Raw genomic sequence first — 25,193 nt, forward strand, 5'->3', positions numbered from 1 at the left:
AACTAACTGCTTTTCTCTTGTTACTTTTTAGATTCTCTCTTTGACTTTAACCTTTAGCATTTTAATTATGATGAGTCTTGGTGTGGGCCTCTTTGGGTTCGTCTTGTTTGAGACTGCGTTTCCTGAGCTTGTATGTCTATTCCCTTCAACAAGTTAAGATTTCTGTCATTATTTCTTCGTATAGGTTTTTAATACATTGCTTTTCCTTCTGGTACCCCTATGGTGTAAATATTTGTTATCCTTGATGTTGTCCCAGAGACCCCTTAAACTCTCCTCATTTTATTTTTATTTTTGGATTCTTGTTTATTTTTGCTATGCTGATTGGGTGTTTTCTGCTACCTTATCTTCTAAATTGCTGATTCGATCCCCTGCTTTGTCTAATCTACTGTTGATTCCTCTAATGTGTCTTCATTTGTTATTCTATTCTTTATTTTTGACTACTTCTTTTTGATGTCTTCTACCTTCGTTTTTATGTTTCCTATGTCTTTGTTGAAGTTCTCCCTGAAATCATTGAGCATCCTTATAACCAGTGTTTCGAACTATGCATCTGGTAGATTGCTTGTCTCCTTTTTTTTTTAGTCCTTTTTCTGGAGCTTTGTTCTGTTCTTTTATCTGTGACATGTTTCTTTGTCTCGCCATTTTGGCTGCCTTCCTGGGTTTGTTTCTATGTATTAGGTAGGGCTGCTATGCCTCCTGGTCTTAACAGAGTGGTTTTAGGCATCCTGTGGGACCCAGTGGTGCAGTCTTTCTGGTCACCAGAGCCTGGTGTCCGAGGTGTGTCTCTTGTGTGGGTTGTGTGCACTCTCCTGTTATAGTTGACACTTGATTGCTGTTTGCACATCAGTGGGAGGGATTGACCCTCAGGCTCATTGATTGTGAGGACTGACTGAGACTACAGTGGAGGACCTGTTGCTCAGCGACTGACCCTACAGAGCGGGGTTCAGTTTAGTGGGGCGCCGGTGCCTTCCCAGTCTGCCTTTTGAGTGTGTCATCCTTGGAGATGGTTGGGTGATGCTCTGGCCCAGTCCCAAGGTAGCCACTGAACCTGCTAGCCCCAGGGCTCCTTGGAGGGGACCCACTGCAGACCAAGTGCAGCTGTGGTCTGTATCCTGCCCGAGACAACCTGTCATGAGCCACAAAGCAATCCAGAGAAGACGACTGCCTGCACTGTGCTTGGAGGTGTCTTGAGAAGTCAAGCCACAAACCAAGGCTGGCTGTTGCTAGTGTTGGGCTTAGGGCTGCTCAGCTATATGTATGGGGTATGCTGAAGCTAGAAGCTGCTTGTTTGGGTTTTGTAAACCTTTGGGAGAATTTTAGAAAGTCCACAGCATGAGCCAAGGTAGGTCATTTATACAGAAATGCCACTGGAAGCAGACTGGGTGTGCCTGAAATTTGGGTGTGTTGGGGTCTCAGGGAATCAGAGTTAATGGACAGTGTTAGCCAGTTTGATGGGGAATCTGGTATGTTATCTGCATTGTCTGCATGCAGAGAAGGAGGACTCAACAAAGAAACAATGGCTTCTGCCAGTTTCTCCATCTAGGAGCCCTCACCGTGAAGCTAGACAATACATTTCCTCCTTGTATGTTCCCAGAGCCTCTCTAGCTCCAGCCCCAGGGCTGGTGTTCAGAGCAAGTGAGTCAGTCAGCAAGTAAGTCCATGCATGGGCCCTTTAAGTGAGCACCTGGAAGTACAGCCACCTTTCGCATCAGTCAGTCACAATCTGCTGCTTTTCAAAGACAGAGGTTATGGGGACTTCTCTCCCTGGCACTGAAACCCTGGGGTGGGGAGGGGCTGGGACCCCTCACTCCTCAGGGAGCAACCTCTCCATCTGAGATATCCCTTCTGATTTTTAATGGTCACACACGGTTGTGGGACCAGCCCATTCTGTGTCTCTGCCCCTCGTAGCAGTCTCAACATGGCTTCTTCTGTCTGTCCATAGTTGTAGGGCTTTGGTTCAGCTAGACTTCAGGTGATTCTCAATAATGATTATTCTATGCCTTAGTTGTAATTAATGTGGTCTTGAGAGGAGGTGTGCACAGCATTTACCTACTCTGCCATCTTGACCAGAAATTTAATGGTCTCCCTATTTAATGGTCACACACAAGGGGTGTGGGACCAGCCAGTTCCATGTCTCTGTCCCTCCTACCAGTCTCGAGATGGCTTCTTCTGTGTGTCTGTAGTTATATGCTTCAGTTCATCTAGACTTCAGGAGATTCTCAATGACGGTTGTTCTGTAGTTTAGTTGTAATTGATGTGTTCCTGAGAGTTGGTGTCACAGCACTTACTTACCTACTCTGTTATCTCTTCCAGAAATGTGTAGCTTTTTTTTTTTTTTTACATTTTTTACCCATTATCATTTTTCTTTTCAATTTATTTATTTTGCTGTAGTGTTTTGTTTTTATTAGTATCAGGTGTACAAAGCAATGTAATAGTTAGTCATTTATCATTTACATCCCTCACACAGTGATAACCCTTCTCTCCCAACCTACTACCCCTCTGACATCACATACAGCCATTACATTTCCACTGTCTCTATTCCTAATGCTGTATTCCACTTCTTGTAACTATATGTTACTATATATATATAGATACAAGAAGTGGAATACAGCATTAGGAATAGAGACGGCGGAACTATATACATAATTATAGTTGATATTCATTATTGTTCAGCTTCAACTTCAGCTTCAGGTGTACAGTGCAGTGATCAGGCATCTACATCATCCCTGAGGTGCTCTCCCTACTGAGACAAGGTCCATCAGATACCATATCTCATTGTCACTTATAGGTGATTTGTCAGCTTTCTTTGGAGGAATGTCTATTCAAATTACTTGCCCTATTTATTTAGATTTTTTCATCTTTTTATTGTTAAGTTGTAGTTATAAGAGTTCTTTTTTCTTAAAAAGATTTTCACTAAAATAAGCTAACATACAATATTTTATGTGTTTCAAGTGTACCCCACAGTTATTCAACATTTATATACCTAAAGAAGTGATCATCATGATAAGTTTTTATACATGCTGAATACTAGATGTTTATTGCATCTACATTCAATAATAGAATAAGTTTTTATACATGCTGAATACTAGATGTTTATTGCATACATTATTTTCAAATATTTTCTTTGACCCTATGGGTTGAATTTTCACTTTCTTGATATAGTATCCTGAAGCACAAATGTTTTTAATTTTCATAAAATCTAATTTATCTATTTTTGCTTTGGTTGCTTTGCTTTTGATATCACATGAAGCCATTGCCTAATCCAAGTGCACAAAGATTCACAACTATGTTTACCTCTAAGAACTTTATAGTTTTAAATTTTATGTATAGGCTTTTTAAAAAATTCATTTTGTGTTTATTTTGTAGATATTCCACAGGAAACTTAATACAGATCTTCTAATTATATTCTTTACTTTCTTCCTCTATATTTTGATCTCCTAGATCTAGATCTCCTAGAATACTGCACATAGTAACAGATAGTAATACATCTAGAAAAAAGTGTTTATTTAACATTGAATTGAATTCAAAAGATTAAACAGTAGCATTGATGTGGTACCCCAAATCTGTTAAATTTTACTTGAGTTCCTATAATGGTGGAATATGTGCCAGAAAAGTAGGAAGCATGTGCCGAGACCTTAGAATAAAATATGAAGCTTCTCCGTATCTTTAGATATGCAATTAGAAGAAAGAGTTTGAAAGTGTTGAGGATCTGATGTCAGAGTAGGAACCTCATCAAATGCATTTACCAAATATTAGCTTGACATTCATGGAGATATATATATATATATATATATATATATATATATATATATATATATATATATATATATATATATATATAACTTGATAATAATAATTCCCATTATTTCATGTAATTTCAGTTGTGGAGTATTAGAAAACCCAAATAAACTACTAACTTGTCATTCACTCCTTTTAATAGATAGGGAACTCAGTTGTAAAGTACAGACCCAAGGTGAGCTACTGGAATACAAAGAGGTCTGATGGGGTGGGAACCACAATGGAGATACATATGACCTTCCTCGTGTGAAAAAAGAGACCTTCTAAAACAGGGAAGGGGTATGAGGACTCCTTTTGCAAAAGAAAGAACTAGGAGGTTGGATTCCAAGCCAGCTGCCTACGTGTTTAAAGACACAGAACTCAGGCAGACTTCGATCAATCACAGAGCAGATTCTCCAAAGACTAGAGATGCCATTAGGACCATCCCTGTAGTTAAGCCCACAGGAAAAACAAAAACAAAACCAACCAAACAAACAAAAAGCACAGGTTGCACTTTATATGAATTAAAGACAAGACTGCCCCTATTCTTACATCTTACTGAAGTTAAACTTACCGTTGTTTTTCTATCCTTTTTTCTCCCCATACCAATGAATTTCCCGTGGAAGCAGAAAACACATATAAACCTTAGCCCAGGGGGTAGAAGGGGTCTCTCTTACATTAGTGATTAGAGACTTCCAGTCTGTCTGAGAGATGGCCCTATTTTTCTTACTTACTCTCTGCTAAATAAACTTACTTTTACTTTAAACTCTATATGGCTCACATTTGAATTCTTTCCTACGTGAAGCCAAGAACGCTTTTATCCTGTAACACTAGGGAGACAATAAGAAAAAAGCAAGAGTGAAGGTCTCTAGATAGCGATCCAAGTAATAACCTAGCCTAGAGGAAAGAGAAAGTCATCTCCTATAGCACAACAAGGAATAGTACATAAGTGCTTAGAGTCAACTAGTGCTTTCAATGACAGGCTGGTATAGGAGGGTCAGGATTTGTAAACAGGGCCTGGGTCTGAGCATGTATGAGAAAGAATCTAAGCCGAAATGCATAAAAATAAACTTAGAAAATGAAACACATTGCAATTAAGTATTGAAAAGCAAGTCTGATTTGTACTTAAAATTTGTGTTTTTTGTTTTGTTTTGGCTGCTTGCTGTGATGGAGCATATTAAGCTATTTATAGATAATAGTATAAATTATAGCTATCTGTGCTTTTAAATTAATAAAGACACTTTTATTAAATCAAAAGCAACTAATAAAATTGTTTGCAATGCAAAATAAATCATGACTCAATCATAGGAGACAGCACTTCAATGGTTCCATCAATTACATGTGGTGATCTTAAGAGACAATTTGGCTATTCACGCTTAAATAAACTTAGATAAATACTCCCATGTAGGCACTGTTTGCCTCAGGAGATTACAAAACAAAGAGAACATAGAATATACAAATTAAGGAATTTAAGGATTTGGGATCATTTGAGTTTCTAAAATAATTATTAACAACAATATACTCAATGGCAATAACTGTTTCTAAGAAAAGCCTGTGCTGCCTGTAGTAAGAGCTCACATGTTCACTAAGGAGGAGAGGGAAGGTCAAGATACAATGACTCTATCAATTTCCCTGTTTTCTGTTATGAAGTAAAATTTATCACCTATTCTATTGAACAGTTGTTAATACAGTATTAAGGGAATACACTTTTTTTCTGTGCAATAGTTATTTAGTAGCATTTATGGAGTGCAAACTATGTGCCATGTACAATTCTATCATCTTATGCTACCGTGTTTCCCTGAAAATAAGACCTAGTCAGACCATCAGATCTAATGTGTCTTTTGGAGCAAAAATTAATATAAGACCTGGTCTTATTTTAATATAGCATAAGGCTAGGTCTTATGTAATATAATGTAATATAAGACCAGGTATAATATAATATAATATAATATAATATAATATAATATAATATAATATAATATAACATATACCGGATCAACTGCAGCAGTGGGGAATCGAGAGGAGAGCTTGCTTTGGTAAAAAATGGCTTAGTTCCTTATAAGTGTTTATTCACATGAACTGTGAGGAAAATTTGCCTGTAGAGCCTGACCTAGCCACAAAACCACAGACCTTATCAAAGTCTTTGAAAGGTACAGAATCACAGAGACTGTTTAATGTAAAGGAATGGGTAAAGATGAAGAAAATTGCTCATTTATATAGTAATGGCAAGCATTGTTCAGATTTCCTTGTTTACTCTGCACAGCAGCGCCACTGGGGACAATTTTCCGCAAGTCTGTGGTGGTAGTCTAAATAACATTAAAATACAGGATAGTCAAAAGTAAGCTTTTCTTACCCTTACCGTGCAGGTCTCTTCTCTCACATTTTCAGTCTTGGTCAATGACAACACCATCTACCTCACCACAGAACCCAGTAATTTTGAGGTTAACACAGATTGTCCTCAAACTTTAACTTCCCATTGTCATAAAACTGTCCATATGGTTGAGTAGAACTCTTGAACATCCCAATCATCCATCCCTTTGCTCAACCACCAATATGGACCAATTTGCTCCAACATCCCTTTGCTCAACCACCAATTATCTTCCCAGTCTGGACCATGGTTTCCTGACTAACCTTCCAACCTCTAGGTTTGATCTCCTTCAAAGTGTCTGAGTTTCAAAGATTACCAAAGTAATCTTATAAAATTATTAACCCTCTCATTACTGTCTTGCTTAAAATGCACCATAGTTCCTCAACACCTGTATAAGTGTTGAGTAACACCTGTGTAAGTAAAGTGTAAGTGTCTAAACCCCTTAGCAATCATTTCCGGACTTTCTTAATCAGACTCCTAATAGCTCCAGTTATATTTCTCACTTCTTCCTTATGCTCCAACAATATTAAATGACTTACCTTTTCCTGTACGTATTAGGTTGTACACTACTGGGACTCTTCTCTACCAGGACTTCTCTCACTCTTCATATTTGCTGTGCTATGTCTTATTCACCATACATTGTCGATTCAAATGTGTCCTTCTCTGTAGGCCCCTGTCTGCCTCAGGAGAAAAATATTCATTTTCTTTTTTGTCCTTCTTCTCTACCTTGTACATCCCTTTGTTATATCACATAACATACTATTTTATTTTTTTATGATTGCTTCTTTCTACTATAATACCGGGATTTAAAACACTCTTCTTCATGTATTAAGTTCCTAATATATGTTTATGGAATTAAACATTGCCTTGGAGATCGCAAGAGAATAAACGGGTATCACGTACAGATGAAATGCAGGAAATTATGAAAGAATGCAGTGTGTCCTGGGAAATGAGGTAAGTTTTGTATAAGCATATGATCATATGTAGTGGGAACTGGTAGTGTTTGATGGGGTAAGATTGTAAAAGAACTTATATGACAAATGTAAGAGGCTCTTAAAATAATTTATAAAATGAGAGCCTGACCTTAGCAGTGGCAGATTGAAGGTGATTTCATCAGCATTTCTGAGGACAAAAATAGTGCCCATATTAGATGTATGGATTAAAGGAGGGAGAATAGTAGAACATAACTGTGGTTACAGCTTGAGAAACTGGGTAGATAATGACATCATTGTTTGAGATAAATCATGAATGAATGATATACAGGAGGCTGACCAAAATTTAGTAGACATTGTTTCTCTGGAAAAGATTTCAGATATTGGAAGGATATAGAACATGGCTATTATTTGAAGACAGATGAAGTTTGAGTATGTTGAAACTTACCATCACTGAGATAATTTCAATTTAGGATTTGACAACTTCCACACAAAGATTGGGGTAAATTCTCTTTACACCAGAAGGAATTTTGAAGAGGAGTAGCATATGGCCACCTCTGCCCTAATATCACTCTGCTTCGCCTTGTTGAAAAACATCAAAATAAACAAAATGTGATCTCAAAGACAGCTAAAAAAAGAAAAGGAAAAAAAAAAACCAAAACATATTGCTTCTTTGTGTACATCTTCAGAGCACCTGGAAAACAGTGAGAACTTTACTGTTGGGCCAAGGCTTGTGTTTAATAAGAGAAATAATGAAAGTACCATGTTTTTGTGAATACATATAGGAAACACTTGGAACAGAGCCCTTGTTACTAGTGATTTAAAGGTTATAGCACCAAACAAGATCATGAAAATTCAAGTGCCAAGCAAGTGCCTTTATTTGTGTTAAAGTCCAATCTGATAAGTTAATTCTGAATAATATTATGCGGATAAGGGTACAACTGTGTCTTCATGTTGTCACTTGTCCAGAAAGTTTCCTCACTGAGATCGTTAAAAAACTATGTTTTTGACAAATTTTGGCTCACTTTCAAGCATTCTAAGACAAAAGCAATAATGTTTAAACTATCATAAAAGGATAGATCTCAATTCAAGACAAGGAGTAAATAACCATTAACATGTGACATAATTATATATTTAAAAAAAGACCTCTTTATCTTACAGGAATGTTGTAGTTCTTGGGTATAACTTTGTTTTATGCACAGTACAGTTAATCTTTCATAAGCATTTGCTGACAACTCTATTAGGCACTGAAAATACAACAGGAAGAAGTCTGTCTTCTGGACTAACTGCTCCTGTGCTTTCGACAACTCTTTCTTACATAATATGAATTCCAGTTCCTGTATCATTCTGCTTGTCCCGCTCTGGACATATTCCAGTTTCTTGCCAGTCAACTTCAAATATAATTAACAGATTGAATTTTAACTCTTCAGCCATCGGCTGAGGAATGCTGTAAACACTAGAAGGCTCAGTTTCCCAGATCAAAGAACAATTATGTCTGCTAATGAAACTGTATCTTATGTAAAATTTTTAGGTAGGCATGCCTACTTTTGATTCACACTGAGCTTTATTAAGCTTGTATTTTTTTTTGCATAAAATGGCATAAAATTTTCCACATCTACTTGATTATATGATCTTTTTGAAATGTATGGGGAAATGTTCTAGTAAGAGGCCATAACATCTATCCCTACTAAGTTTCATGTTGTTTTTGCTCATTACCTAAGCATGACAGGGTCGTTATAAGTAGCTATTTGCTCTTCTAGTGTCAGGCATTTCCTAGGAGTATTGTGGCATTGGCAGATTTAAGTAGCTTGGCCTCTTGATTCAATCCAGTGACAAAATTGTAAAAAGGACACAGGAGAGCCTTGTGCTATGCCACTATTAATTTTCTGATCGTCATCCTCAGTAACTGACAAATTGCATTAATTGACGTCTTGGAATAAAATTGTTCAAATAAATATGATTTCAACTAATTGGGCTATAATACGGTGTTCACTTTTCAGTCTTGTGCACAGGGCATGAAGGATGTATCACATGCATTTCCAAAAATCAAGATACAGTCCCAGTATTGACTCCCCGTCTAGTCAATAATTCTAACTTGTTACAAGTTAGCCTATGAAAATTTATTCCTTATGCAGGTATATTTGCTTATACTGAAGACCAGTTTCTTTGTTTAAGTACTTTTCATAGTACTTTGAAAAATTTTGCTGGGATTAGTATGAAATTTGGCAATATTTAATATCAACTTTTTCTTCATCTCCTTTTGAAAAATATTATGGTGACTTGGTACATCTAAAGTCATAAGTCACCTAATACTTTCTCTTTATCCACAATTTTAAAAAAGAAGATTATTAACAATATTTCTTCACTTGTACCTGCAATTTTGTTCAATATATTTTACTTTTATACATTTTAAGTACCTAAGGCTATCTTAGTATATCTCACCTTTATCGGGTTTCACATCTCACTTAATATAGTTTTAAAACTTTTCTATATTGCAGAACTTTCTCTTTTATTAAAAAAAATCAGTAATATTAAAAAGGACATTGAAAATAAGTTAAGTAGTTTGGTAGCATTATGCAATCTGCCTAAATGATTGTGCTTAGGCCCTTTGCTCGTATTTCAATTTGTTTTACACAGTTGTATGTTTTTTTCCTTAAATTAAAATCATAAGAATGGAGGCTAGACCATCTTTTCATAGACATTCTTGGTTCTATGCTTCTCTTTTCAACATTAGAAATTGTGATTTTCAAAATCTGAGTTCGACAGACATGCCTCCCCTTTGAAACTCATTTTGATTTTTTTAGAAGCTTTGCTTTTTCTGTCAATTCAGAATATTTTGTGATTGTATTAATTTTAGAATGTTTCATCCCTGTTGAATATTATACCATTTAAGAGTGTCTCACTATTAAAGCATATCTATTTTTCTATGTATTTTGGAAGTGAGGGAGTCCTGCTTGATTATACTCAATGTCTTTCTTATCATTATATTTCCATATGTAATTTTTAATTAATGCATTCGAATTTTTGTTTACTGTTTCCCTTTCTTATCAAAGTAACCTATGAAAACGGTAATAATTAATAGTATTAAGTAATTTATAATATTTCATTTCATTCCTCGTCATCTTCAATCCTGCTACTGGCAAACAAGCATATTTAGTAGTTCTTTATAGTGATTCTTCTGGTGGTTATACCTGTAACTCATAATAATATACAGATATTTCTTGATTTATCAAACAAAATTGTTATTGTCCTGTGAATCATTAAGAATTAGATCATTTCAAATATCCCCATGTATGGGGTGGCCAGTTAGCTCAGTTGGTTAGAGCGTGGTGCTGTTAATGACAGAGTTGCCGGTTAGATCCCTACATGGGCCACTGTGAGCTGCGCCCTCCACAACTAGATTGAAACAACTGCTTGACTTGGAGCTGATATGTTTCCTCGAAAAATACACTTTAAAAAGTAAATAAAAGTTTAAAAATAATCCCCATGTAGCCACCTCATAATGTTCTTATGCTCCTAATCATATTATTACTTTAGTTGTCATTACTTGATTTTGTGACTTTATTTTATTTTATTTTATTTTTTTTATTAGTTTCAGGTGTACAAAGCAATGTTACAGTTAGACATTTAAATCCCTCATAAAGTGATAACCCACCCCCCCAAGCTACTACCCTTCTGACAACTTAAATATAGCTGTTATAATACCATCAACTATCTTCCTTATGTTGTACTCCACATCCCGTGACTGTGTATATCTATATATTGACTTATAGTTGACATTCAATATTTTTCTATTTCAGCTTCAGGCGTATAGCGCATTGGTGAGGCACCTACAGTTTATGAAGTGATCCCCCTGATAAATCCCATGCCCATCTGGCACTTTACATGATCTTTACAACATTGTTGATTATATTTCCTATACTATATTAATTACCAATTTGTACTTCTTAATGCCTTCACCTTTTTCACCCTGCACCCAGCCCCATTCCCATCTATCACTCTAATTGATCTAGTACCCTATTTGGCACCATAACTAGTTATTACAATATTATTGACTATATTCCTTATGCTATACCCTACATCCCCATGACTACTTTATAACAAACAATTTGTACTTCTTAATCATTTCCCCTTTCACCCATCCTTAAATCCTTTTCCATCTTAAAGAAGTCACTCTACTAGTTTCGTGCTGATGAACTCCTTCAGCTTTTGTCTGAGAAGCTCCTTATCTGTCCTTCAATTCTAAATGATAGCTTTGCTGGGTAGAGTAATCTTGGTTGTATGTCATTGCTTTTCATCACTTGGAACATTTCCTGTCACTCCCTTCTTGCCTGCAAAGTTTCTGTTGAGAAATCAGCTGCCAACCTTATGGGGGCTCCCTTATAGGTAACTAACTGCTTTTCTCTAGCTGCTTTTAAGACTATTTCTTTGTCTTTAACTTTGGCGTTTTAATTATGATGTGTGTTGGTATTGGCCTCTTTGAGTTTACCTTGTTTCGGACTCTCTGTGCTTTCTGGGCTTATATGTCTATTTCCTTCACCAGGTTAGGGAAGTTTTCTGTCATTACTTTTTCAAATAGGTTTTCAATTCCTTACTTTCTCTCTTCTTCTGGTACCCCTATAATGTGAATGTTGATACGCTTGATATTGTCTCAGAGGCACCTTAAACTCTCCTCAATTTTTTTGGATTCTTTTTTTCTTTTTGCTATTCTGGTTGGGTGTTTTCTTCTACCTTATCTTCTACATCGCTGGTTGGATCCTCTGCTTCATCTAATCTACTGTTGATTCCCTGTACTATATTCTTCATTTCCATTTCTGACTGGTTTTTCTTCACGGTTTCCATCTCCATTTTTATGCTTCCTATCTCTCTATTGAAGTTCTCCCTGAGATCATTGAGCATTCTTATAACCAGTGTTTGGAACTCTGTGTCTGATAGATTGCTCATCTCAATTTTGCTTAGTTCTATTCTTTTATTTGGGACATGTTTCTTTGTTTCCCCATTTTGGCTCCCTTCCTGTGTTTGTTTATATGTATTAGGGAGGCTACTAAGTCTTCCAATCTTAGTAGAGTGGCCTTATATTGTAGGTGTTCTGTTGGGTTCAGTGGTACAGTCTTTCGGGTCACCTGAGCCACACACTCCAAGTGTGTCCCTTGTGTGGGTTGTGTGTATCCTCCTCTTGTAGTTGAGCCTCAGTTAATAATTGCACATCAATAGGAGGGACTGACCCTTGGTTGGGCTCACTGGTTGTGAGGACTGGCCTTGACTACAGTGGAAGAGTTGTGCAGGGGCTGATCCTACAGAGGAGGATCTGCCTCAGCAGGACTCTGGTGCCTGCCCAATCCTCCCCTTGGGTTGTCATACTTGGAGGCAGCTGGGTAATGCTCCAGCTTGTTTTGAAGCTGGCTACTGGGGGCACCAGCCCCAGGACCACCTTGGAGGTGATCTGCTGTAGGTCAAGTTCAACCACAACCCGGGGCCACCTGGGAGGAGCCACAAAGAAAGCTGCAGATGGCTGCCACCCATATTATGTGCTTGGTAGCACCTTGAGAGGCCAAGCCATGAACCAGGGCTGGCTGCTGCTAGTGCTTAGGGCTGCTCAGCCAGAGGTACAGGACACAGTCAAGCCAGATGCTACTTGTCTGGGTTCTGTGAACCTCTGAGCAACCCTAGGAAAGTCTGAAGCTTGAGCCAAAGCTCTCTGCACAAAAAAGCCCCTGGAAGAGGCCCGGGTGTGCCAGAAAATTGGATGGGGCAAGGTCTTGAATCACCAATGTGAGGGGAACTAACGGTGGAGATTCAGAAATGGTGGCCAACTGTGTTTGCACACCGGGAAGGGGGAGGGCTTAACAAAGAAACAATGGCCTCCACTAGCACCCCAGTCCAGTTGAAAGCTGCCTCTCCAGTCCCCGTCCCAAGCCAGACAACTCAGTTCCCCACCATATGTCCCCACCACCATTTCAGCTGCTGCACCAACACTGGAGCTCAGAGTGAGTGATTCTGTTGGTGGGTAAGTCTGCGCACAGTCCCTTTAAGAGGAGTGCATGGAAGTGCAGCTGCACTCAGTCTCACTCAGTCATGATCATCGCTGGTTTTCATAACCAGAAATTATGGGGACGTCTCTCCCTGGCACTGGAACCCTGGACTGCGGTAGGGCTGGGACCTCTCACTCCTCTGGGGGATGGGGAACTCCCACAGCCAAAATATCCCTTCCGATCTTTAATGGTCACACATGGGTGTGGGACCAGCTCATTCTGTGTCTCTGCCCCTCCTACCAGTCTGGAGATGGCATCTTCTGTGTGTCCTTAGTTGAAAGGCTTCGGCTTGATTTTAAGCAATTCTCAATAATGGTTATTTTGTAGATTAGTTGTAATTTTGATGTGCTTGTGACAGAAGGTAACCACAGCGTTTACCTACTGTGCCATCTTGGTTGTCTTTGTAACTTTAAATAGAATTATCTGTAGATATTGATATATCAACTTCAGACAGTCTCTGCTTCAGTTGAAGATATTAGCTCTCTAATTTTTCCTCCTCATCTTCACATTTCCCCTATAAATTCTGTCAGATATTGCTTTATCTTACAATTGCAATACTGATAACATTTTGTGTTCTTTTGTATAATAAAACATTGTATAAGCTGATTCTTGAAACTCTGTAAATCGCATTTACATGATTACAGCTGTATAACTAACTACTGCTCAAGGAAGAACATTCTCGCCTAGGACACCATTTTAATCTTTTCATGTCCAATGTTACATACCCTGGACCATTTGAGAAGAATTTTGCTTAAATCCCAATCAAACAAATTGCACTTTTTGTATACTTCTTCAATTGCCTGAAATCATGCCTTATTTTATTTTGTTTCATAAGTTAACCATGGCTTTGTAGTATGATTCTTTATTTTTCCTAGAATATCTCCTTTTTCCTACATTTTCCTGGCTGAGATAATAAATATGCATTCCTCAACATAAGAATCTCCAGCTCCCTATTTATTTCATCTATTAATTGGTATTTGTTCCATTCATTTTAAATACTACTTCCTAAAATCTACTTCTTAGATTTTATTGAATTTAAAATCTGATTTGAACCAGTTATTTGTAGTCTTACTATAAACACATTGTTCCACTATTTTTTTCATTGCATTCTTAACTCAGTTACACTGTTTCTCTTTCTTAACTTTTCCCTTGTTTTGCTGGAGTACAGCTGTAGTGCAGGGGATCCTGCCGACTTCGCCATGTGTCATGCGGGGCGGCCTGCAGGGTCTCAGCTCCCCACATAAGAACGCAGGACATGGTGAGGCCAAAAAGGAACACCCAGGGAGCCATAAGTAGGGGAGTCATACCACTATATTCTCACTGGCGGCTGGGTTGGAGACACAGGAAGCAGGAGCCACACAATTCTCAACCCTCACTGCTCCACTTGCTAGCTCAGCCACCAACTTCTTGCTAGCACCCATTTTTTTTGCTAGCGTAGCCATGGCAGTTATATTCATGGCTAATGGCTCACTGGTTACAGCTGATGGCCAACTAGCCACAGCTGATGGCCATTTGATCACAGTCGATGGCCATTTACTACCTGAGCCAGCACCTTTCCATGTGAGGCCGAGAGCCTGGAAACTGCTTTTTGGGGCTCTGTCCCCACAACAGCCTTAGAAATTTGTTGAGAAAAGTTACATCAAAAGTGAACAGTCTTCATTTCTACAAGAATTACATTGTGTTTTTTTGCACCCACATTTGAGTAACAGTTTGATCAGGTACAGACTTATAGGCTGTTTATAAATCTACTGTCAGTGGGATTTTACTTATTTTGTAGGTTTTATGTTCTCTCTCTTTAGGTTGTAGGATATGTATTTTTTCTTAGTGTTATGAGATTTCACAGGGATTTATATATGTGTGGATTTTTTAGGAACCCATCTTTCTATACATTCTATGGATCCTTCTTATTTTGTTTGTATTATTTTTAACCAAACCAAATAAAATAGTTTATGGTGTTTTTTATCTTTCTCTTCACTGTTTGTGGTGTTGTCCTTTTAATGTTAACACAATAGAATTTATTTTGGAGTAGGAGTTTTGACAAAAGTGTAAACAGGACAAACAAGATACAAAATTGTTCCATTGTCCCCAAACATTCCCTGTGCTGACTTTATGCTCTCATCTTCTCTCCCTATCCTCAACACTTGGCAAACCTCTGTGTTTTCAGAAGTTCTGCTTAACAGTATATATATATATATATATATATATATATATATATATATATATATATATATATATATACATACAGCATTTGTCAGCCTATTTTAAAATGTCAAGTGATACTTTGTTATACTTTTTGAAAGAGCATTTTTTTAAATGTTTAATTTCCCTACCTTCATCCCCAAAAAAGGGGATAAAAAGAAAAGAAAGATAGTCTGCCAAAATAACTTAAACTCATTGTTACAATGACCAAATACACTCAGGTTCATTGAACTAAGACCAGACATTCCAGAGGTGGAATGTTTTGTCAGAAATGGGTTTCCCTCGGATTTGTGTTTTGTTTCAGTCCTATCAGGATCATGTCAGGAGTGAAAACCTCTTCAAAAGTCTCTTTTCTTCATTGTACTCTTCTAATCCTCCATTTTTTATTTCTGTACATTTTCCTGTTACTGATGTAAAAAGCAAACGAATAGAATGTTTTGCTGGATTTTATGTGAAAGGAAACAAGCCCTAAAGGATGTTGCTTCTTAAAATTTTGATTTCTTGCTTCTTTTGTTACTACTTTCAATGGCATCTCATTTTTCTTTTTTTTTTACCATCCCTCATTCTTGACTAAAACACTTCAGTGCCACCCCATTGTGAGCTACATCGATGCTAAATGCATCTTGCTCAAGGAGGTTTTCCTTACACAGTGCTGAGTGCGTGTATGTGTGTAACAGAGACAGCACTTTCGCACCTCCATAACTTGACCCTCTTGTTTCCCAGAGGTTGTGAAAAGAGTTCGGCACTGCACTGCTAAGCAAAGCCAAAGGTGTTGCATTGTGAAATAAAACTTGAAGAGCTGAGTTTTGGGACATAAAATATTCGCACTTCTACCTGAAATCTTTTTCCAAATGCCTGTACATTATTGGAATGCTAACACAGAAGAATTAAATTTTCTAAGGTAGTTTTTGCCACCACCTTATTATTCTTAATTTGGATGTTATCAATCAGGAAAACAAAGAAGAAGAAAAGAATAGAAAAAAAAGGAATTGACTAAAATTTCAGGAGGGTTTATTTTAATTTAAGACTTGCAAAGAGCATAAATCTATGCTACTAGTTCCAGACTTGTTTGGAATAAATAGGTGGCTAAGATTCCAAAACTAAATAATTGAGGGGTAAGGAAAGCAGTCTGTAAGAGGTGGGATACTCTTTTAATGTGTGATGCACTTTAGTTCATTTGTCTTTTTAAGCAGAATCTTCTTCATGGGGAAAAATTCTTCCATTTATCACAGGACTAATTAAATGAAAATTATCAAATTTCTCGTAAATTAGCAGCATTTATGTAGAGCTTACTTCATACAGATTATCATCCCAGCACTCAGAACAAGGCATCACTATTAAATTTAATTACTCCTTCTTGCCAAAGCAATGCTTCTATAGGTTTTGCATATATGTTATGTCTTGTATTATATTAGCTGTTCCTACTTCTCATTCTCTTACTAGGTGCAAATTCCTTGTGGGCAAACATTAAGTCTAACATCTCTATGTTACCCCCTCAGCATCTATGACAATGCTTTCTACACACAGGATGCTCAAAGAATGCTTGCTAAAATGAAATGTTGGTGGACTAATAGTCTGGTCTCCCATGTGGGGTTCGGATGGGGATCATGACTACAGTTGAGAGACAAGTTTAGTAATTGACTAATTGGTCATTCTATAAATATTTATTTTGCACCTACTATGTGCCAGCACTCTTTAAGATACTAGGGATATACTTACAAAGAAGACATACATCACGTATCATAGATCAGTGCCCTCATGGAGTTTACACTTGACTGCAGGCCCAAGATTAGATTGCCCTACTTCTGGCACTGCATCTGGTGTGACACTGCCAGGGGTAGTTATGCTCCTCCCAATTACATCCTGGATTCCTGATTATTAAAACCGCGATAAGGATTCCAATTCATATTTGGTTGCTGACAGATGTGAAAATAAGAGTATCTGATAATATGATCTCTACTCCCTAATAAAACAAAGACCCAGAAATTTTCATAACTACCTCACTTTTTCTGGTGTCAGTTTTGTCCCAAGATTTGCTGATTTTGCTTATCCCACTAACATACACAACAGAGTTAGAAGCCATGTAGGAAGACCTGACCACTCAGTAGAGGCAGTACAGTCTAGAGGAAAAGACTTTAGAGCCTTTTGAAAGGGCCCTAGAGACTAGGAATCTGGGTTCAAGTCTTGGCCACAATAGATAATACTATACTGTATATGCGGCCTGATGCAAGTGACTTAGCTTTTCTGAGCTTTGCTTTTCTCAATTGTGCTTAGAAAACATAGAAGTTTACAAATAAAAATTAATTATGAACATTGTGGAATAATAATAGTCTAAATTTGAGCATTGAGGAATCATTATCCAAAAGCTTGGTACCAGCTCAAATCAGGCCATAAGAAAAGTCACCCATCTGACTGCACTGACGTATGGAGCAGTTTCTTGAGAAGCTAGTGGACTAGACTTGTATAAAAGATTAATTATTTCACTGACTAATTATTTCACTGGAAGGAGGCCCTTCCAACGCCCTATGGTTGTCATAACCATATTGCTGAAATACTGCCACTTAACTGAACAGCAAGAATAATGAATTAGCAATCTGTTTTAGCTTGGATTATCCAGTAAGCAGAGATAAAAACAAGAACTTCAGTGCTGGTAATTTGTTTGGGAGGTTGACACAATGTGCAGGAGTGATGAACTACAGAGATTAAGAAAGAGAAAGGAAAAAAATATACATATTTATGTTCATTATCAAGATGAACACGGTGTACAATAAAACCTTACTTCTGCCAGGACAAAGATTATCTCCCAGAATAATCCATTAAAGAACAGGAAGAAAGAGCTCCCATCATCATTGATCAAGGATTGCCTCAGGGTGTTAACTCCCCCTATGTTTCCAAGATTCTTATGATGGGATAAGTATGATGAACAAGTGTCCGTGGATATCTGGTAACTTTGGAGAACCATTGAGGCAGAATGCAAAGATGTGCATTCCATGCTTAATACAAGATGCTGCCAAGAAAAAGTCAATCATCCTGGATTCCTGATTGGATTCCTGGATTCCTACATGGAACTCTCCACCTCAGCTCCGGTTGGAATCAAAGTTATGACCAAGAGGGTGTAAGTTGGAGTACTGGATGCAACTCCTATAAGATTAGAACAGAACAAGAAGTTTCTGAGGAAAAAAAACCAACCAACCAACCAACAAACAAACAAACAGGACTGTGGGACAACCTGGCACATAAAAACATATATGTGCCTCCTTGGAGGTTTTAAGGCCTTATTTAAGATATAAAACACCAACTAAATTGGCTGCTTATATTAGTTCTTTGGGTTTAAATATTTCACTTCCTTGAAATTAAAAAATATAGATATTTAAAATTTGTATGTAAGCCTAGTTGACTTCATTGATAAATTTTACCATATACTTAACAGAAAAAATATCAATTCTACACAAAATTCCAGAAAATGGAAACTCAACTCAGGCTATGAGGCTGGCATTACTCTGATATCATAACCAGAAAAGACATCCAAGAAAAGAGTATTCAAAACCTATATGCCTCATAAATATAAATGAACAAAATTTTAGCAAATTGAATTCAGAAATATTGTAAAAAGATCATAAATCATGACCATATCAAGTTTATCACTGGAAATTAGGCTTGGTTTAACGTTACAAAATCAGTGTAATTCACCATTAACAGACTAAAGTGAGGGGAAAAAATGTGAACACTTCAATAGATTCAGAAAAAAATATCTGACAAAATACAACCATTACTGATAAAAGCTCTGAGCAAGATAGCAATTGAAGAAATCTTCCTCAACCTGCTAAAAGGCGGCTATGTAAACACTATACTTAACATCATAATCAATGACAAAAGAATGAATATTTTCCTGATAAATTCAGGAACACATAAAGGATTTCTGCTTTCACCACTTCTGTTCAATATTGTACTGGAGTTTCTAGCGAGGGACATGAGGCAAAAAATAAAATAATAAAATACAAATAAAAGTAAAATGCATCAAGATTGTAGAAGTAATAAAACATTATGTATTTACAGATGACAGCATTGTCTATTTAGAAAATTTTATGAAATGTACAAAAACTACTAAAACTAATAAATGAGTTTAGCGACTTTGCAGGATAGAAGATTAATTAATATACAAATATCAACTGTATTTCCATACACTTTCAGTGAACAATTAGAAGTTGAATTCAAGAGTTTAATTTATAAAAGCATCAAAATATGAAATTCTTCAGGTAAAACTTAAAATAGGTGTCAAAATTTATATGCTGAAAGCTACAAAACATTGCTGAGAGAAATGAAGACCTAAATAAGGAGAAATATGTGATGTCATTTCTCCCCATGTTGGTCTTTAGATTCAAAGTGATTTCAGTTGAAATCCCAAAAGTTCTCTGTTTTTTTTTTCTTTTTAGAAATTGGCACTCTGATCCTAAAATTCACACGGAAATGCAAAAACCAAGAATAGCAGATTATCTTTGAAAAAATGAACAGAGCTGTATTTACGCAACATGACTTTATGATTTATTATAGAGTCATGGCAACCTAGACAGTGTGGTATTGGAATAAAGATGGACACATAGATCAATGTAACCTAATACAGAGTCCAGAAAAATGCTCACACATATAGTCAATTAACTTTTGAAAAAGTTGCAAATGTAATTAGGTGGAGAGAGGAAGGATTATCTTTTCAACAAATGGTGCCAAAACAATTGCATATGTATATGAAAAAAGTAAACTTTGATTCTCCTCGGTATTTATCCTATAGAAATAAAAACTTATATGCATACAAAAACTAGCACATAAATGTTTATGAAAGCTAATTTTGTAATAGCCCAAAACTGGGGGGAAATCTATCTACATGTGAATGGATTAAAAAAGTTGTGATATATACATGCAATGGAAAACTACTCAGCAATAAAAAGGAATGAATTGTCAGTATCAATACACACAACAACATGCATGACTCTCGGATACTACGTTGAGTGAGATAAGCCACAGAGAAAAAAGTGAATGCTATATGATTTCATTTCTACAAAATTTTGTAAAATAATCTATGGTGACAGGAGACAGAATGGAGTTTGCAGCGAAAAAGCAGTTTGGCGAAGGGTGGGAGGGAGATAAAGAGACAGAGGAAAATTTTGGAGGGGATGCATGTGTTCATTATCTTGATTGTGGTGATTGCTTCATGGCTTCACATATATATGTAACACACACACACACACACACACACACACACTAGAATTAATCAAATTGTGCAATTTAACACATGCAGTTTATTGTATATCAATTATATTTCAACAAATCTAATACAACTGCATAGTTCTCTGCCATCTTAAACACTGTATATAAATAAAATTTCCTTTTTCCTTCCTGACTGAGTAATTATTGAGTATATTAACCACACTTTAGGCCATAGCATACAGGTAATGTCACTATCTCTAATTAGGCACATTTACGCACACAAATGGCCCTGAGTTTCTATAGTTTGTGAAATTTTATTTCAGCTTTTTATAGTTTATTGGTTGTCAGTTATTTAAAATATAAAATTTTTGTCTTGATTTATTATTTTGAATTTGTTATAGAAATGAACACTTATGATTTAGTTGTTAATAGTCAACCAAAGGTTATATGAATATGTGTTGTGAAAATACAGTCCTTGAGACCAATAAACTCAACTTCAAATTCTGACTGCCACTTACTGGCTGTGGATCCCAGGAGTTATTTAACTCAAGTATCAGTTTCCCCATCATGGAATGGGACTGTTTTTAGATAATTCACAGGTTTGGTTGGGAGAATAGATAAAATACTGTATATGCAATGTCTACCAGAGCTAGTGTTAACTCATCTAATACAGTGAAGAAAGGGGTAAAAAATTTGGGGAGTGTCTACTGTGTGGCAGCTTGAAAGGTGCCTGGGACATACAAGGAGGAACTAAGTTGTCAGCTTCAGGGTGAGGGCTGAAAAAGCAGCTTTCTCCAGGACAGAGGAGCTGGCAGCATCCATCATTTCTTTGTTGAGCCCTCCCCCTCCTGGTGTGTAGACACAGGCAGCCACTATATCTAAATCTCCATTAACCTGGCTAGCACCATTCATTCACCTGCCCTGGTGATTCTGAAACCATGCCCCACACAACTTTCAGGCACACCCAAGCTGCTTTCAGTGGCTTTTATGTACAAATGGCTAACCTTGGCTAATGCTCAAGACTTTCCTAAAATCTTTCAAAGATTCACAAAACCCAAACAAAAGCATCTGGCTTAGGAGTGCTCTGTACCTTTGGCTAAGCAGCCCTAACTGTCACTAGCAACAGCTTGCCTTGGTTTACCCCGACCTCTTGACATACTTCCAAGCACAGTGTGGGTAGTGGCCATCTGCGGTTTGATTGGTGGCTCATTTCAGGTTTTCCTGGGTAGAGCACAGGCAGCTGTTAAACTTGGCCAGGAGCCCCAGGGCTGGCGTGCCCAGTGGTCAGCTTTGAATTGAGATGGACCATCACTGGGCCACTCTAAGAATGACACACCCAAAGGGCAGACCACGCAGGCACTAGTGCCCTGCCAAAGTGAATCCTGCTCTGTAGGGTCAGCCCTGCACCACAATTCCTCCACTATAGTCATGGCCAGTCCTCACAACCAATGACCCTGAGGGTCAATCCCTCCCATTGATTTGCAAACAGCAGCCAAGGCTCAACTACATTAGGAGGGCACACACACCAAAAGAAGGGACATACCTGGAGCACACAGCTCTGATGACCAAGGAGACTGTGCCACTGAGCTGCACAGAACACCTACTACATAATGGCATTTTACTAAGATGGGGAGACATAGCTACCCTACCTAATACATAGAAACAACCCCAAGGAGGCAAAGTGGGGAGACAAAGAAACATGTCCTAAATAAAAGAACAGAACAAAGCTCCAGAAAAAGAGCTAAACAAAATGGAGACAAGTAATCTACCAGACTCAGAGTTCAAAACACTTTTATAAAGATGCTCAGTGATCTCCGGGAGAACTTCAACAGATAGACAGGAAACATAGAAATGGAGATAGAAAATATATTAAAAAAAAAATTCAGAAATTAGAAATACAAGAACTGAAATGAAGAATACATCACAGGGAATCAGTAATAGATTAAGTAAAGCAAAGGATTCAATCAGCAATTTAGAAAATAAGGTAGAAGGACACCCCCAATCAGAACAGCAAAAAGAAAAATGAATCAAAAAAACAAAAAAACAAAATGAGACAGTTTAAGGGGCCTTTAGGACAACTTGAAGAGTGCAAATATTCATGACATAGGGGTACCAGAACGAGAAGAGAGAGAGCAAGAAATTAAAAGCCTACTTGAAGAAATATTGACGAAAAACTTCCTTAACCTGGTGAAGGAAATGGATATTCAAGCCCATGAAGCACTAAGAGTCCCAAACAAGATGAACACAAAGAGGCCCACACCAAGACATATCATAATTAAAATGCCAAAAGTTAAACACAAAGAGAGAATCTTAAAAGCAGCAAGAGGAAAGCAGTTAATTACCTATAAAGGATCTCCCATAAGACTGTCAGATGATTTCTCAATAGAAACTTTGCAGGCCAGAAAGGATTGGCATAAAATATTCAAAGTGATGAAAAGCAAGGACCTACAACCAAGATTACTCTGACCAGCAAAGTCAACGTTTAGAATTGAAGGACAGATGAAGATCTTCCCATACAAAAAAAGAAAAAAAGAAAAAAAAATTTAAAGGAGCTCCTCACCACCAAACCAGTATTACAAAGAATCTTAGAGGGACTTCTTTAAGATGGGGGGGGAAATAAATAAATAAAAAAAAAACATGAATAATAAAATGGCAATAACTATATATCTGTCAATAATAACTTTAAATGTAAATGGATTAAATGCTCCAATTAAAATATAGGGTGGCTGAATGGATAAGAAAACAAGACCCTTACATATGCTGCCTACAAGAGACCCACTTCAGATTGAAAGATACACAGAGACTGATAGTAAAGGGATGGGAAAAGATATTTCATGAAAATTGAAACAAACAAACAAACAAAAATCTGGAGTAGCAATATTTACACCAGACAAAATGGACTTAAAACAGAAGGTATAAGAAAGACAAAGACATAGTCATGTTACTTCTGGTTATTTATCCAAAGAAACACAAAATGCTACATTGAGGGACATGTGCTTCCATATGTTCATTGCGGCATTATTTACAGTGGCCAAGATATGAAGGAAACCTGGATATCCATCAAAGGATGAATGGATAAAGAAGAGGTGGTGCATATATACATTTGAATATTACTTAGCCATAAAAAAAAAATAAATCTTCCCATCTGCAACCACATGGATGGACCTGGAGGATACTGTGCTGAGTGTAGTAAGTCAGACAGAGAAAGACAAATGTCATGTGATTTCAGTTATAGTAAGTGATTTCACTTATAATAAGTGAAATCTAAAAGGACAAAATAAACAAATAAAACAGAAAGAAACTCGTAGATACAGAGAACATTTTGATGATTGCCATATGGTAGCAGTTTTAGAGTGGGTGAAAAACGGGAAGGGATTAGGGTATCGCATAAGGAATATAGTCAATAATACTGTAGTGACTATGTATGGTGTCAAACTATGTATGGTACCACATTTCTTGTGGTGATAGATGGGAGGCAGCTTGAGAGGCAGGGTGAAAAAGGTGAAGGATTAAAAAAATACAAATTGATAGTTAGAAAATAGTCATGGGGATGTAAAGTAAAGCATAGGGAATATCGTCAATAATATGGTAATAACTGTAGTGCCAGGTATGTACCAGAATGGTCAGGGGGATCACTTCTTAAATTATATAAATGTCTAATCATTATGCATGTAACATCAGTTGCATAGGGAATATTGTCAATAATATTGTGATAGTGTTGTACAGTGTCAGATGGCTGCTGGACTTTTCGTGGTGATCACTTCTTTAGATACATACACTTCGAATAATTCTGTTTTATATCTGAAACTAACATAATATTGTATGTTAGCTATATTTTAATAAAAATATTTAAAAAATAAAATAAAATACTCATAGAACTCTTTTTTCAACTTTATTAAGGTATAACTGAAAAATGAAATTATAATGTATTTAAAGTGTACAACATGATAATTTTATATACTTATACATTGTGCAAGGATCCCATTATTGGTAAATTAACTCATCAATCACCTCACGTATTTATCTTTCCTTTCTTTTTCTTTTGGTGAGAACATTTTACTCCTTTAGCACATTTTAATAATACAGTACGATGTTGTCAACTACAGTCATCATGTTTTACATTAGATCCCCAGATATTATTCATTGTATAACTGAAAGTTTATACAGTTATACAGTTGGTAAGTATCCTCTTACCAACCTCTGTCTATTTCCCTCATTCCCCAACACCTGGCAACAACTTTTCTACTCTGTTTCTCTTTCTATGAGTTTGACTTTTTTTTTTTTTTCACATTCCACATATGAGTGATAATAAGCAGTATTTGCCCTTCTCGGTCTGGCTTGTTTTACTTAGCATAATTCCCTTCAGGTTTATCTGTGTTGTTGCAAATGGTAGGGTTTCCTTCTTTAAGGCTGAATAATATTCCATTGTGTGTGTGTGTGTGTGTGTGTGTGTGTGTGTGTGTGTGTGTGTGTGTGTATAATTTTCAGTCATGCAAAGGTGGACATTTAGGTTGTTTCTATACCTTGGCTATTGTGAAAAATGCTGCAATCAGCCTGGCCCAAGCTCCTTCTTTGTTCTTAGTGGCTCCCAGTGGTCAAAGATGTACGAAGACCTGTCAGCACCTGGATGCAGGCTAATTGGAAGCTGGACCCTTAGGCAGCAGATGGGAAAGTATGTAGTTACAT

Source organism: Rhinolophus ferrumequinum, chromosome 19 (genome assembly GCF_004115265.2).
Source record: "Rhinolophus ferrumequinum isolate MPI-CBG mRhiFer1 chromosome 19, mRhiFer1_v1.p, whole genome shotgun sequence".
NCBI lineage: Eukaryota > Metazoa > Chordata > Mammalia > Chiroptera > Rhinolophidae > Rhinolophus > Rhinolophus ferrumequinum.